Source organism: Anoplophora glabripennis, unplaced genomic scaffold (assembly GCF_000390285.2).
Source record: "Anoplophora glabripennis isolate ALB-LARVAE unplaced genomic scaffold, Agla_2.0 scaffold101, whole genome shotgun sequence".
NCBI lineage: Eukaryota > Metazoa > Arthropoda > Insecta > Coleoptera > Cerambycidae > Anoplophora > Anoplophora glabripennis.
The window spans coordinates 764,029-780,991 of record NW_019416426.1 but is presented as its reverse complement, the minus strand read 5'-3'; the positions used below and the strand labels follow the sequence as shown (position 1 = coordinate 780,991).

General features: G+C 32.8%; 1 protein-coding gene across 2 annotated transcripts in view; it reads left to right on the top strand.

The window, feature by feature from the left end:
* Positions 1 to 1,931: 1,931 nt before the first annotated feature.
* The window catches only part of LOC108904312, an 80,261-nt gene continuing 65,229 nt past the window's right edge, over positions 1,932 to 16,963 (top strand). For both annotated transcript variants that reach the window (XM_018706816.1, XM_018706818.1), the window contains exon 1: positions 1,932 to 2,021. The gene's annotated coding sequence lies outside the window, so the exon portion shown is untranslated. The remainder of the gene's footprint in view (positions 2,022 to 16,963) is intronic.

Below are 16,963 nucleotides of genomic sequence, written 5' to 3'. Positions count from 1 at the left end.
TATCACAGAGCGGGGAAAGAATATAAACAAATAAGAAGAGGCCGAGTAATCTGATTAAGCGAAAGCCCATCATGAAAACAAACTAGGTAGGATTAGTCTCTCCGTTTTTTTTTACTATGCAGTAAGATTTTATTTAAATACAAGCTGAAGTTTTGAAATATGGGAATTATAACATATACATTAACTAAAAAAGTTCAAAAATGTACCTAGACATCGAATTTAAAAGTGTAATAAATTATATCAGTTTTGTACAAATTATAATATTGTAGTAAGAAAATAAAAATAAAAGTCACAAAGTAGCTTTTTAAAAAAGAAAGAAACATTAAAAAATAAGATTTTGAGGCAGATTTGGGAAAATCGCTTCGATATGCTCAAGACTTTTTGGTGAATAATCTTTTCGAAATCTGGATTCTAGATGATGATCAAAGACCCAAATGAGGCTAAATGAAGATTATTCAATGCAATAGAAGCCTCAACCAGAAATGTGTCCCGGTGAATCCTAGTGAAGGTCCAGCGCATTAGCTGTCAGAGTCACCAGATCTTAATCTTTTGGTTTTCTTATTTGGGGCAGATTACAGAATATGATGTTCTAATTACTCGAATGAGTAACGGTTATAACGAAATTAAGACGAATCCATTTCAATTATCAGTTGCGGTAAACACATTGGTTTGTTGGGGCCAAAAATGGATGGGGATCCAATTTGAACAATTGGTAGGTAGTTGTTGTTGATTTAAACAAAAATGTATTCTATATTTTTTTCTTCTGTAAGTAATAATTAATTCAACACAATTAACACTAAATATCAATAAAAAAAACCCTAATTAAAGTGCTAAATAAAGGTACTAATGAGTAAAAGGACTATACCTCAAAGTAATAGTAACCGCTGATGAAGAACCACTTCGATAGCACTTTTCAGTGAGGCTTTCGACTGAGTCTTTTGCACTATTTTGTGTTTTAGCACGTTTTGTTTTGTACTTTACACTGTTTTGCGTCCGCCTTGTGTGCGTGCCACAGAGAACAATGCAATGTTAATGAAAGATACGCATACTGGCCAGGTACCTGCTTCTGATTAATGATCCCGCGAATTACCAGGGTCGACATTCAATCGCACCTTTTGATGACTCCCCAGATTCCTACTGTGGATTTTCGAATTTCGAAAGATTTTCAAACGAAGGGATTTCTTTGACCCATCTTTGGAAGTATTTAATTTCAACTGGATGATGTGTTTGGTGCTCGTTGAGCGAGATTTGTGAATTTCGGGCTAATTTCCCGAAACATTCGAAACACTGATTATTTTCTTGGTGCACCGTGGAGGCCTTCAGCGGTCATCGGTCTTTGAGGATGTCGTCTGCTCTGGCTTGGTGTGTATGAAACGGTTTTTGGCTCCGTGGACAGCTTCAGCAGTGCAGTTCCAGTGAAGATCGGTAAAAATCTTGTTCTTCCACCGGTGCTAACTGGGTGGCATGGGTGAGAAGTTTGGCGTCCTTGGAGATGTATTGTTCTGTCTTGGCGTGGATTGGAAACATAGGTGAAATTTGCATCAAGGTAAAAAATAATATTTGGTTATATATGAACATAACATAAACTCAGATCTCAGCAATGAATGTAGAAATTGCTTACCAAGCAACGCAACATCGTTGGAGAAATTCGAGAAGCATGGCCTTGAGAAAGGTGTTCCCGAAATTTGACAAAGTCTCGCATAAACTCATCTGAAGCCACCCAGGTAGAATAATTTCCAATTTTTCGCGAAAAAGGTCTCCTGCAAAGGTCACCGCCGACAAAGGTGTCGATGGCGAATCGGTGGCCCACGCGCGGTCACCAATGCCCGCGGTTCTGCTGGTAGTGAACTGACCCCACCTGGGCACCGTGACGTAGGCCGCGGCGTTCGCGTCCTCGCAAGAAATAAAAGTAATAGATGCTAGTGTGAGGCTGGCGTGCTTGGGTTACCTGTGCGAGTTGTGCTGTGCAGTGAGTGGTTCTGTTGGCCTTTAAATTCCCATTTGGATACCCGTTTCGTTAGGTAAGTGCACCTGGTAGCGGGTAAGGCACGGCGCAGGGAGCGCCTGCCACAGGTGGTTGCTGGTGGGCGCCGGTTCCTTGGCGCTCAGCCGAGCAGGGCGCATGGACTAATTAAGGGAATTCTGTTACGTAAGTCTGAGGGGAACCGTGCTCATTAGCTGGTTTTCGTTACATCAGTGCGTGCACGGCGCTGGCTAAATGTGCTTGTAACAATTGAAGTCCCGATGCTAACGGACTAGGCATATTCTTTCTATAATGCTATTTTCACCGAGTCGATGGAGGGAAAGATTCTGATTTTTAAAAAATTACGGAAATTGCTAAAATTTGGGTACTAAAATTCTGTTGAATTCACAGTTCAGAAACCTAGAAAACTAGTGCATTAGTATAGAGTTCGTTTGCGCATAGTCTTTGAAACTAAATTAGTCTGTTTTATTCCGGATGCATACAAGGATAAATATGTTTTGATTTTATTTTAAAAGGTTAAAGCTTATTTAAATCAAATTTAAAAATATTCCTAACATGCTCATCTGATGAAGTCATACAAGGTGTTTGTAAATAAGTGCGAAATATTCTAGGGGGTGGTCGCCGAAGTTATTTTGTGAATAAAAGTATAAACGTAGGTCGAGATATGCTTTGTTTCCGAGATACAAAGTGTTTAAATTTAAATTTTTTATTAATTTTTATTAACTATTTTAAAGCTTTAAATATATTGACTCGAAATTTGAAAAACACTTTGGACGGATAACTGTGCATTTTTTGGGATGATCCGAATATGTATTTCTACTTGCATCTTTAAATAAAAGATTAACAAAACCTACAATAAAATGTTTTATTTTTTTCTCAAAAACGGTGCATCCTACGAAAAAAATTGAAGAGACCAATTTAATGGCGGATTTATAAAAAAATATTAAAACGGGAAAAAGTCAGTGGCGTATAATTTCTCTATTAAAAAAGTTTGTGGCATTCTTGCAGAAACGCCACTGGTGCAAGTACAAATATTCGGATTACCCCATTTATCCAAAGCGTTTTTCAATTTTCGAATCAATATCTTTAAAACTCTGAAATAATTAATAAAAATAAATAAAAAATTAAAATTTAAACACTGCATCTTGGAAATGAAACATATAAATCTATACATATCTAAAGTAATGGAGAATCATATTCGCAATTTCTTAGAAATTAATTATATTCTTCCATCGATTCAGTCTGGATTTCGACCAGGATACAGCTGTGCTACAGCATTAATGCATAACACCGACGACATTATTCAAGCTGTGGATGAAAGGTAAAACACTGCGATGGTATTATTACATTTTAGTAAAGCCTTTGATACTATTAACTATCAAGTACTGTTATCTATTCTTGAATAGATAACATTCAATTATACTTACTGTATCGCACATAGGTTGCAAGGTATGGGACAAATTATCTAAACCTAGGCAAATTTCTTCTGGTGTTCCGCAGGGTTCCATTTTAGGGCCTGTTTTTAAATATTTCATGGGGAAGTGCATAAACTTGAAGGATGAATTTCTCAGGTAAAAATAAGCGAATAGCGCTTTCAAATTTTCTGGAAAAGATTTAATTATAACTTCACAAAATTTTGTAGAATAATACCTACAACTATTATTTAAAAAACCATGTTAGTAACTCTTCAATTGTCAGCGCCGTAAATGTGGGAGTCACCCCATTCGTAAATTGTGACTTCTACGCCTGTGATTTTTCTTAACATATTTATACATTCTTTATTAAAACGATAAAACGACAATTTAAGAGAAAAAAATCTATAAAATGTTCGTAGTTTCAAAGATTACAGAGTAAATAGGAGAATAATGATTTAATTCACGTTTAAAAAAGTTCAAAACTGAATCTAAACGATGAAAAATAATGACAAATACACATAAATTATACATAAAAAATATATAAAAACGAAGACGGGGACATTATGCTTCAGTTGGAACATAGATTATTACATTATTTCATATTTATTTAATAGCTTATTGGTTATAATCGCACAAGTCTGAAACTTAAACATAAAATAACTTGCAACATCTACAAGTATAAGCCGAGTCCTATGACAAATCTTTGTTCATTACCTCCGGATTGGCATGACTACAGTCTTGTTCTTAAAGAGTGACCAAACTTGTTTGCGTTAAAAAAATTTTAGGCGTTGAAAGTTAACGTTAATAAATTTTCCCTGAACTCGTATACAGCTTTTTTTTATTTAATAAGGCAAATTATGAGATATGAAATATTACTAATATGTTATCTTATTTATTGTACATTTGCACATATAATTTGTTTTTCAATATATTTTTCACACTAGCTATTAGCCTTAACAATGTTTTAAGATTATAAAATAATGATCGTTAAATTTAATAAATATTCAGCGACGGATGCTGTATCTAATTAGCTTCAAGAGAGCTATTTCATAACAAAAATCACAAGAGTAACAAGATAGTTACAATTTTTTTAGTTAACATAATATTCTAAATGAATATGGTCCCAGCGAAAATTCTATTAATATTGCAAATTACTAGTTAAAGAATATTGGTATCTAGCAAATTCTATAAAAAACTGCATTACTTTATAGCAGTTCATTAATTCTTCCACTTTACTATTTTGATGGTTTTTCATCGGAATTCCTTTAAGATGTAATCATCTGCTCATGAAGTTTATATTTTTTAGCATTTGAGAGTACTAAAATATTTTAAAAGGATCTACTCATGCAGAAGCATATTTATCTCGCTCTGAAGCGACTAAGATTCGAAAGAAATGAATTGAATTAGTGTTTAGCATAAGTAATATAAGTATAGGCCCATTACGAACAATGACACCTCTAAACATTTTTGGGACGTACGATTATAGAATTTTTAAATAAAAATCTGGCTTAAGGTTTTTTTTAATTTTATTTAATCCTAAATTAATTGGGCACCGACTGGACCTGTGTCCCAAAAAAGTCTTAGTTAGGTGTTCCGTTTCTTAGTGGACCATATTATTTTTTAACTTCTATGTTTATGCGACACATGCAGATTAAATTAGATTTTTCAGTCAAGTAATAAAATAATTTTGTATAACTTTCTTTCTGGTGAATTTTGTAACATATCCTGGATGCATTTCTATTTCATTCAAACTCATTTGTCTTTTATTACATCGCGTCTATCCATCACCAACCCTATCTTTTTATCAGATTTATAATTTTAGTATGCAGTACCTTACCTCGCTCTTACATTTTATGTCTAGACATATTTAGAATTTAGTAGATAATATGCCCGCTGTATACGTGCCTAAGGAATTTAAAATATATGTATGTTTTTGGAATACGTGTACCTGTAGATGTATTTTACAAAATTAAAAAGCGAAATATTAAATTGTGATTTTGGTTACAGAAATTATTTTATTTTAGGTAAGTCCCATAACAACCTTTATTATTTACCGACAAATTCTGCTCAAAGACGTTAAAATCAACTAGGAAACATTGCATAAATTGAAAATTCAAACACCGCGTTGCTAAATACCCTGCAAACGTACAATGGGAGTGCTGGTTTCATTGAAATATCGGTATTTACCTATCTATTAGTCATAAGTCTCAAATGAAAACGTAAAATAACTAAATAACTATGCTTGCGTAATAGTTATGTCGCTCGACGAATGCCACACGCGTTCCTCTACGTAATTTTTCATACTCTGCCGTTTTAAACTGGCATTGTTAATATTTACTGAGCGTAAAGTTGACAGAGTTGTTTGGTTGCCCTAAATTGACCTAGAAAGTAATGGTTGCAAACAAAGATAGTAGTTGCTAGATAATAATGAAAATATAATAGTAAGTGGTGATGAGTAAATGATTCTTTCGTATTTTGGTGTGTACATCAGCTCCTATTTTTGGAATACATCAATAACCTCAAGGTATTTCCCACCTATGTACTAGCCAGAATAATTTTTTGAGAGATGGCATCTTTGGTCAACAACTTTAGAATGAAAAATGTCAGTGTCAGAGAAGAGAAAACTTCCATTGCAACATATGAAATTCAAGATATTATCTGTATCCGCATTTAATGCATTCTGTTGTAACAGACTATAAACACGTGTGGCCAACAAAAGATAATTAATATGTTACTTTCACTACGTTACATAAACTACCCACTTATAATCCGTGATGATATAAAGCATGTAGACATCAACGTGTATACATTTTTCTTAATTTGTACCATGAAAATTAAATTCAAAATTATATTACTTAGATTTCACAAGAAAAAAATTAAATGTGTTATTATTTTTATATACTTACAATAGTTTCTTTAACAAAAAATAACATAGAGCATATATTTTGGCTTAAATGTAAATTTCAAGTGAAGGCGATAAAACAGACGTTCAAATTTCAAAGCACAATTTTACAGAGATATATGTAAACGGTAATGCGTAAACCTATAAAAATTTATAACATGTCTTGGGAAACAAACTCAAATTCGTCAAAATCAAACTCGTAGTAGGACAAACGCTAAAGAAGTTAGAACAAAAGCACTTGTGTAACAGTAGTTAGAAGACATTTCAATTCATAGGCGTGCTTATGGCGGGTTTTGTTGAGCAACTAAAATCTAATAAACTTTATGTTCGCACGCTTCAATGAATATTGAAACTGTAATTAGAAATAATTAGTGTCGATTGTAGCTTTTCATGCAAATATATAAGGTTGTTTCTGGCTTATTGACTTAAGAATCGAGAAACATTATTTTGGGATGGGAGAGATGGGATAGGATTTGGAGTTCAGTCTGGAGTTCATTTAATAACCATTTTCCATGTTCAATGTCAACCTATTTAATTTTAAAAATAAGAAATAAACTAAAAAAAAACAGCAGAATAAGCCAAATCAAGGTTGACTGACAAATTCAAGTTGGAATGTGTTAAAATTTGGTGGTATCAATTTTTTTGAGAAAAGTGATACAAATGTAACGTTTTTACATATAAATGTTAAAAATTAATAAAACAAGTAAAGTTTGTTTAAAATTTCCAAAAGAGTATTGGGTTCAACAGCATAACTTTATTCTGGAAATTATTTGATATGACATTTTTCAGTTAAATGTATATACAGAGTCACTCACATGATATTCTACCCCCCCACCCCTCATCTTTTTCGTCTTTTTATCCAGAAAAAAATGGTAATTACCAAAGTTATAGAAAATTTTGTTGCTGTATCAGATAAATATATAAAAAAAACAATTGACTGTTGTGTTTCGAAGGTATAAACCAAATTATTGGCAGGCTTCCTATTCTGGTCCGGGATCGATCCCCGGTGTCGGCACTGGCAATGTCGATGGATAATGGGTGTTTGTCCGCGTTTTTTCAAGTGTAGGCCCCTTCCGCACAGCCTTTGGCTTTGGATTTGGGGGTTGTCTCATTTCTGTGGTGTTTTATTTGTCGATTATTAGAATTATCCTCTTTTTTTATTACGTGATACGTACGTGACATATATTTAGAGTTTGCACAGTATTTTGGTTTATTTATTGACCCTTCAGAGTGAATAAATTCAAAAATGCCATGGAACCAGTTTTCTGCTATTTTTACTAAATCTTTAAATACAGTATTGCGAGAAAAATATTATACCTATACATAAAAGATGTTTTATAATAACCTCATCCTGTTCCAGACAAATGACTTTTTTTAAGTAAATATTTTTTATGAAGCGATAATTTTATGATCCAAAATGGGGGATACTGAAAGATAAAGTAAATAAAGAAGGATCTAATAATTCAATAATGCAGATTTTAAGTCATTTAAAACTTATGTGGAATACATATGCCTAGAACAGGATGAATGTATTATAAAACACCTTTCTTCTATAACAAAATATTCTCTCTTAATAGAGAATTGAAAGATTTGTAAATTTAACAGCGGAAAACATACCCTTGCAGTAGTTCCATGGCCATTTATGAGCGGGAATAGTAAATGAACAAAAATGTTGTGCAAATTAACAAAGCAAATATATGATAAGTATATGATTGTAATCAGAAAAATGAGATGATGGGAAAAAAAGACAAATAAAAACAAATGTTTGGTTTATATTTTCGAAATCAGTCCAACATCTTTTTTATAAATTGCTTAATAAACCTAAAGGCCGATTCTCATTAGACGAGCTAGAAACCGGATCGGCAACGGCAGGGCACATACTCGGCATGGGCCGAGTTTTCAGAGACAATTCACACTGCGACAGGCATGCTGCAGGTAGTAGTTCCCTAGCTTTACGAAATAATGTTCGCGACTTCCATTTTGGTAAAAATTGTTCTGATCTTAGATGAAGAAGAGCAAGAAAATTAAAATTCCCGAAAAAGAAAAAGACGTTTTTTTAAATTACAAAATTGTATTGTTAAGAAATTGTGCTTGTTTTAATATATCTATATAGATTAATACATGTTTAATAAATATAACTACCTTGTTGCAATTTCTCGCCAATTTTTTTCCATATCATGTTTTTGTAGACACTGTCTGAGTATTTTTTGTGAGAAAAATCGTAAATAACCTCATTTTCTCCGATATATTCAGTAAGAATTTCATCTTGTTCTGACGAAACTCTACTAAAAACCCTATGATTGCAAGTTGACTGCTTGGAGAGTATTCGCACTTGCCGGAACATGCACGGCACATGCCCTGCAAATATTTTTTCGGAAGAACGTCGCGTGCAAAATCTGTTGTTTGCCGAGACGCTGCACCTTACACCCCTGAAAACCCATAAGATACAATGGTTAAGATATTTTGCCGAGCCGGTGCTTTGCCTGTGCCGAGCACATGCCTTGCACGCAAGTGAGAATCGGCCTTAAACCTTTCTTCTTTACCATATTTTCCTAGATAAAAAATAAAAAAGATAATGTGCATCGTACATCTTTTATTCATTATTTATTAGTTTATCATAGTCATATGTAAATCTGCGTACAATTACCTATTTCAATAGTTTCTTAAAATTTAGCAAAATTTTAAATGTATCTCCTATCACGAAAATAAACCGATTACGGGCAGTGTCTGCTGGATTTTTTAAAATTAATTTACGATGTAGGATCCATTATTTATATTTAGCGAAGTATTTTGGCTAGACATGAATTATATAACATAATATCTTTTAAAGCATGGTTAAGACGAAGCTAAATTTAGTGTTATTGAAGTTCAGTAAAAAAAAAAGATGTATAAACTCACCCTTCACTGATTCCAAACCCTGTATAAAAAGAAAAAAGTATTATTATATTACTCAATTCCAGTAAAATTATTTTGATTAAGGATCAGACGATACACTTATTTAATTTAAAATTACTGTATGCAATAAGATGAAAATAAATAAATACGAATCTATACTGTTAGAAAAGAAAAGGGATTTTAGTAATTTTATAGTAATAACTAACTGCAATTCGTGATTTCATAATAACTTACATATGTTAATATTTATACAATTACAATGTAAACGAGATGATAAACAGGATTGTCTAGAAAAACTGAGAAAGCACTACATAAAAATAATAATTGATTACACTTATACTATTCATTTTTACTAATAAAGAATTAACGCACATCATTACTAAACGCGGATCAACCGACACTGAGGAAAAAGCCAGTGAGCTGCAAGCGTCAGACTTTTGCGTAAAAACTGACTGTCCCTTCTGTTCAGAAGAAACTGCTACTTGTATTTAATTTCGAATTCATTCCAATGAATACAGAATGTTTTAAAATTTAAAAAATAACATTTATACAGTAGGCTCTAAAATAACTGGAATTAATAAATAACAAACAATGTAAATTATACAAGGAATAGATGTGGACTGTTTTTATATTTATCTGATATTAACAAAATAATAATGAGCATCCATTTTCAGCGAACAATTTAGATATAGTCTTTGTCTAATGTTTAATTCGTAGTATTCCATACTGGATCTGCAGCCAGTTGTCAGAGCATTTGACTCGTTCACATTTCTGGTAAACTCTTTGCGCGTTACCGGAAAATATTAAACCTGAGCATCAGTGTAATGGAGGCAGTAACATGCTTGGTTGCATTCAATTCAATTTCATTCAACAGTTAAAGGGGACCTGGTAAATTGACGAGAGTTAATACGTTCAACATGATTTAAACTGTAACGATAATGGAAACATCGAAATGTGAACAATAGAGACTACTTCATATTCATAAAAAGAAATTAATAATTCGGTTAATGAAGACTCCAACGAAGTGGATGATAAAAACCAACAATAAATGCATAAAAATAGAAAGTTATTAACTTGTATATTCCTAAATAAACATTAGATTGGAGTTTTAGGTAGTCGATACGTATTGAAATTAGTTCTGGTCTGTGTTTCAGACGAAACTATTTGTTTTGGTGCGAGAGTTAGATTTATCTATTGTCAAATTTATGTGAGAAAACATCTGAAGCGCGCCAATGTCTTACTGGGAATAGCAGGATGTAAAAGATGGAGAAATTGCTAGCGAGATTGCGAAACTGAGATTTCAGCAGACTATGCCGGAAAAATTGTTAAGTTTCGAAGTTAACTGTAAAGCGGGAATGCCGTGATCTGGACTGATTTATAGTAATGTAGTTTTACGTCTATTATAAATTGACTTTGTGCCATATAATGCTCACTAATTGACACGTTGTAGGTACAGATAACAACATAATCTGATAAAAATGAATAACTAATGGTGCGGTGAGATGAGAGGTCATTGAACTGGGTCTACCTACTATGGGTAGTCTGAATTAAGGAAAGCTCTTCGCTTATCTCTGTTCTAGTATTCGTGTTTAAATGAAAGAAAACTAGCGTAACGAATTTTATAGTAAACTTAAAAATATCTCATAAAATGAGAAATGTAAATAACAAACGTGAATTTTTCCGATTATACTTTTTCTGTTTTGCCACACTGCAAATTAATAGATTAAAAAAAGGTAAATAAATCCTTCGGCTTCTAGGATCACCCCATCTAGGATTGTTTTTAATAAACTTAGTTTTACCAATTTCAAATCTTGCTTTGAAATGCTGTTAAACGCATCACCATAGAACGGTATCCAAGCTATAACCACAGACAATACAAGCTGTGTGCTTCAGATCGCGTGTTAAATGTTGGATATTGGCAACCCCAAAATGATGTAGGCTTTTCTTAGCTGGCATCTAGCAATTTAAATGCTAAATAAAATATACATATTTTTTTATTGGATATTCTGTATCTTATCACGTAAAAGATTAGTTTCTAGACATCAAGTGTTGCATATCATGGAGGCCATTGGCGGTGCTCATATTTGTGAGACAGGATGTTCAAAAAAATTGTACAATGTAAAATTACCTTAAGAAAAATTCCTTAATTTTAATTTTTCTGAAAATTTTATTTAATAAAATTGTTGGAACCTAAAGGGGTGGTTGTATACGAAGGTTATTAAAAAAACCAAAATATAATGAATCAGTGATCCGTTACAGAGATAACAAACAAAAAAGTTAGTCAAAAACTGCTACTGCTGTTGCAATTTTTGACTAACTTTTTTGTTTTTCGACATATGGACATCGGACCGTTTGCATTCAACGCAGAACGGACGATCAGGACCGAGGGGTGGGGGAGATTTTTTTAATTATTATTTCGATTCAACCCACCGTTTCCGAGTTATAGTTTTTTTATTGTATGATGTCACGCACCTCTTGTTTTCGAAATTTATTTTCGACATACGGTCTTCGAATGTTTTGCCTTCAACACAGAGCGGACAATCAGAACCAAGGGTATAGAGGAGATTTTTTTTAAATTACTTTTCGATTCAATGCACCGTTTTCGAGTTGTACGGCCTTTCTTACTGTATTACCTCACACACCTCTTGTTTCCAAAATTTATTTTGGATATAAAGACTTCGGACAATTTGCATTGAAGAACTAATTTTAAAGTAACAACTGTAACACCCTCTACCTTAGAAAAGCAGCGTTAATGAGAAAAACAGTAGATGAATTAGGTACCCCCATAATTTTTCCATGTAGAACTCCCCAAGTTTTTTAAAGTATCGTCCTACATAGATACCTTTCTCTTTAATCAACCTATTACTATTTCACCAATGATAAGGTAATGACCCATAGTTTCAGTATTTCCTACATATTTAAACTTTATATAACATCTCGAAAGTTAGCTGGCAGCATCCATTTAACTAGCGAACATATCCGATCTGAGAAATGTGTATCGGACCATATCGCAAGTTAACAGCAACTGTGAACCCACTGGAGGATAACTAGTAACAGAACCGTTAGGATATATGTCACAGGACGTAAAAAATCCGCACCGAGATAATGAATACAACTCCAACTTTACAGCCTTACTAGTTACCTTTACTTTCATTATGGACTAGCTTTACCACGTAATTTTGCTGTGTTTATTTTATCGGTAAGAAATTCCTTCGGTTTATGTTTATGGAATATCGTTTACTACAGAAAAAAAAAATTCAAAACGAAACTTATTAACACATTTTTACTGCTTTGTGTAGTTAATTATCTGTACCACATTTTCTACGTTAATAAAAGTGAATTTGAATCCAGATAAAAGACAAAAATATATCTTGATTACAATAATCTAGGTATAAATCTTATTTGGATATTATTTTTGATATTCCTTTTGCTTAATACACTCATAACTATGTAAAATATCTATAATATATTGATTTGTATTGGTTCTTGGGATATAAAGAACAAATTGGTTCCGTCTTTCTCCAAGATTTGATGGCGCTAGTAAGGCTCCTTGCTGGCGAATTGCTCCTGATGCGAGTTCAGCTCTTTAACATAACACTTCATCCATCTAAACGTCTATTTTGTACACCAAAATTCATATGTCTCTATACCATAGAAATCACATGGATCGGGCACATCATAAAACGATCAATTGTGTCCAATCCACCAATCAGGAAACAGCATAGAAACTGTGGTAACGCACCATCATACAAAAACCAAATGCCTATTAAGTAGTGCATTTTCCAAAGAGGCAGACAGTCCAATTTTGTAAATAAAGTAAATGGTGGGCATGGGCATTTAAACGTGCTAGAATGTTGTTACTCCATTCCATGTAAATGTTGTCATATTGATTACCAACACACATTTAGGGAAATTCCTTCTCATTATTTTATTGTAATAATGAATTACCAATAACAATCCCTGGCAGCTTTGTATAGAGTTTTCCAAAGCTTACAGTGGGGTGCTTTAACTTAAATTTAATTAGTGTGCTTGTTCCTCCTCAATTTGGTCGAGTTCGTTTCTCTGTTAATTAAAATCATCCCACCAACAACTCAAATGAACAAAAAGGAATATTACAGTTTGCAGCAATGACGTCAGAAATGACAGTAAGCACTGATTTATTTCTACGCAATACTACGAGTTTATGACTAATAACCACAGAAATGTCATTAACTATAAATGTAAATATTTCTGTCTTTATAAAATTCTTAGCAGAGTGACTCTTGTGTGAAATGCATTATTTTGGAATCAACTATAAACCTTTAAAATCAAACCTAAACTTCTATATACTAACCTACATTCTACTACTTCTGTTATAACTGTTTCACAAATATCGAAACCAAATTCAAAGCTGTGAAGTGACCAATATTACTGTACAGTACCAGATGTGAGCTTATTCCCTTGGTACGTGTAAAATACACATCCATTTTTGGCGACGAACGCGAAGCGGAGTTTACTGATTAAACAAATGGCGTTTCGTAACAATTCCAGTCTCCAACCGAGATCAAACAGAAAGATTGGGCAATTAGTGTCTCCTGCAAGCAAAAGTAACAGCGATATTGGCCTGGGAACTCAAGTTTGCTGACTCCATACGGTTTGTCGTTCTCTTCCTACGTAAATTAGTATCAGTGAAAATTTATTTAAAAAACCGGTCCTTGTTTTAATTTGACGGGTCTGGCCACTTAACATAATGTAAATTTTGTCTGAAAACATAAGACTTAACTTTGCCAAAAGGCATAAAGTTTTTTCGACCTGTTCAGAAGGCTTTTGTTGTACGTGAAACAACGATTTAAGCATTCCCTTCGTGGAATTTTGATGCTTACATTAATTTGTCAATGTAATGAATATAATTTATTAATATTTAAAGACGTGTCAGTTTCAAAGTCAACAGCAAAAGTTTTCTTGCGCCTAAGTTTATTTACCTTTATAAATGTCTGGACAAAGATATAATTAATATTGAAGACACCACAGAGAAACATTTTTTTACTTGTAAAACTGTCTGTATAAAAAGTATTTTCGACTGTTGTAGTAAAATCTAATAATAATATTGTTCTATTGAATTCTGTGCATATTTGACCACAATTTTTGGTTTAGATTTACGATGTCTATTCAGAAAATAACCGAACTTTAATTTTTAACCTTATTATTAATTTTATACGTTATTGGTCCTTCTCTTCAAAGTACTCTCCTGCCCTATTCACACATTTCCCAGCGATGTTTCCATTTCGCAAAGCAGTTCAGGATAGCTTCATTTGAAATGGCCTTTAAAGTCTGTGACGAATTTACTTTGATGTCCTCAATAGTCTGAAACAATATTTTTATCGTAAAACATGTATTGTTGTTAACCATCAAAGCCTGCAAAATTCCATTAAAATATTCTGAGCGGTTTCTGCAATATTTATAAATTTGCATTTTTTTATTAAAACTTTAACATCCTGTAGATCGGAAACTAAGCCTTTTCGGAATATGGTATATTAAGGTATGCATCGACTTACCAAACACCCTGTACACACCTTGACATGCGCAGTAAGACTTTTTTGTCACACTGTACATCAATGTATAAATTTGTGCACATATTTTTTAGTCGCATCCCAAACAATTTCTAGAAAATTTGTAAATAATAGCATTTAATAGTAATGTTATAGCAATAACTAGTATAGAAAAATGTTTCTGGAAAATCCATGAAAATAGAAAATATATATATTTAGCAATAGTAGTAAAGCTAAATATATTTTAAATAAAGTTTTTTAATAATGTTTGACACTAATAATTGTAGTTGGTCATATTTTCTATATAAAGTGCTCATTTTTAATATAATTTTTTTTCGGAAGTTATATACAGGGTGATTCAAAACTAATACAAAAAAAATTGAATGTACAGGGGACTCTTAAAAATACAATTTTGTAAAGAAAAAAACAAAAAGGATAGTTCGAAAATGATTTAAAAATACACTTCTGCACGGCACTGGAAACTGGTCCACTGTAAAACCTGACATCGCACAATGGGACCGGCATGGCGGCAAAGTATGATAGAAACGGACAAAAACTTGAAAGAATTTCGCAAGGAAAGAAATACGTAAATAGAATTTTATAGCACCTATTTTATATTAGCTAATTCAACTGCTTTTGCCGCTATCGCTATTATTAATTAATAAAATTAATTTGTGGTTTTAAATAATAAAATAATTTGACATACCTGATGTTACAACAACTGTTCAAAATTTTGTCCACCGACGTGTAAACACATTTGTGTCTGTTTTACTCAATTTCTACTAATTAACACAAATTTTGTCTTGATTTACCATAATCATAACACAAATGCTTCACCATAATACATATGTTGTCTTCGTTCACCATAGTTATATCCATCAACTCTGAGTTGCTATACACACAAGTCATTTTTGACACCAACTACTTAAAAACTATTGTAAACACTATCGTAACGACGATTGTAAAATCGGATTTCAATATTCGCTGAGGCCACGTGGTTATCATGCGTATTGCGAATTACGCTAGAGACTACAGTTGTCCAGCTATGTAACGGTTGAAGGTACTACAACTTCAATAATTTTTTTCTCGGAAAATAATGTTTTTACCATATTGACTCCAGTTCTCATGCCGCATCTATTCTCAAATTTTTTGAATAAGTTGTAAATTACCCTGTATTTAGTATTGATGCAACTACATATGCCGCATTATAGAAACGTATCTACTTAATTCTTTTATTTACTGAAAATAAAATAAAAATGAATGTCACAATAAAAAGTACAACCTGAAACCAAATAGCTATTAAATCATCATGTACATAATCTGTAAGCTAGCCATATTTCGCTCTACACAAAAGACTATAAAAAGTAACGGTGTCAGTCGAAATATCAGGATGTTTGTTCTTCTTTGTCTTTCTGAGATTCAATATTCAAGTGATATTCTCGAATGGCGGCAGCCTTGATAGCTGCCTACTTAATTCGCAAGGCGAGTCTGTTTCTAAACAGTGGCGTACTTATCGCGATGTAAAACTCACCCCCCTCGAACAATATTCTATGAATTTTAAAAAGAAATACATTGCTTTTCCGATAAAGTTACGATTTTGTCATCGATACAGTATTTCAGCAGATAAATTAGTTCAATTACTCGAAACCACTATTTTATTTTGAAACAGAGTAACACAATTAAAACTTTCTTTTTTTTTACTCCATCGTTAATTCAGATTTATACAAAAGCGGCGAAGAATACGCATTGTTCACCATCGTTTGTGAAATCTCCCCACATTCTGAAAACGGCACGTTTCGGCTTCGCAATCTAAAAACGTAATACCATTGAGCGCGGGCAGAATATGTAAATTTACCGTGGACTTTCTTCTTCTACTGCTCATTGTCCTTCGTGCTTTATCGAGGTTATTTTTCAATTAGTAGGAATAAGTTAATTTGTTTTGGTTATGCAATTACATACTATCCGAAAATACACATACAGAATTCCTGTACTGATTAATAACATTCATCTGTTACAAACAGCAACGCCACTAGTGTTTAAACAGTGAAGCTTAAACTGAATTTACTTTACTCTTTATTTCTACACAGGGTGTCTACAAGATTCCTATATAGGTCAGTACCTAGGAAAACCGACTGCTAAAAACTTACCTCATTAAAAGTTGCTCAGAAATAACAGAAAATCTATGTTAATGTTTCGGTAGATATAGAGTGTCTATAGACTTAGAGAGAATATTTGAGGA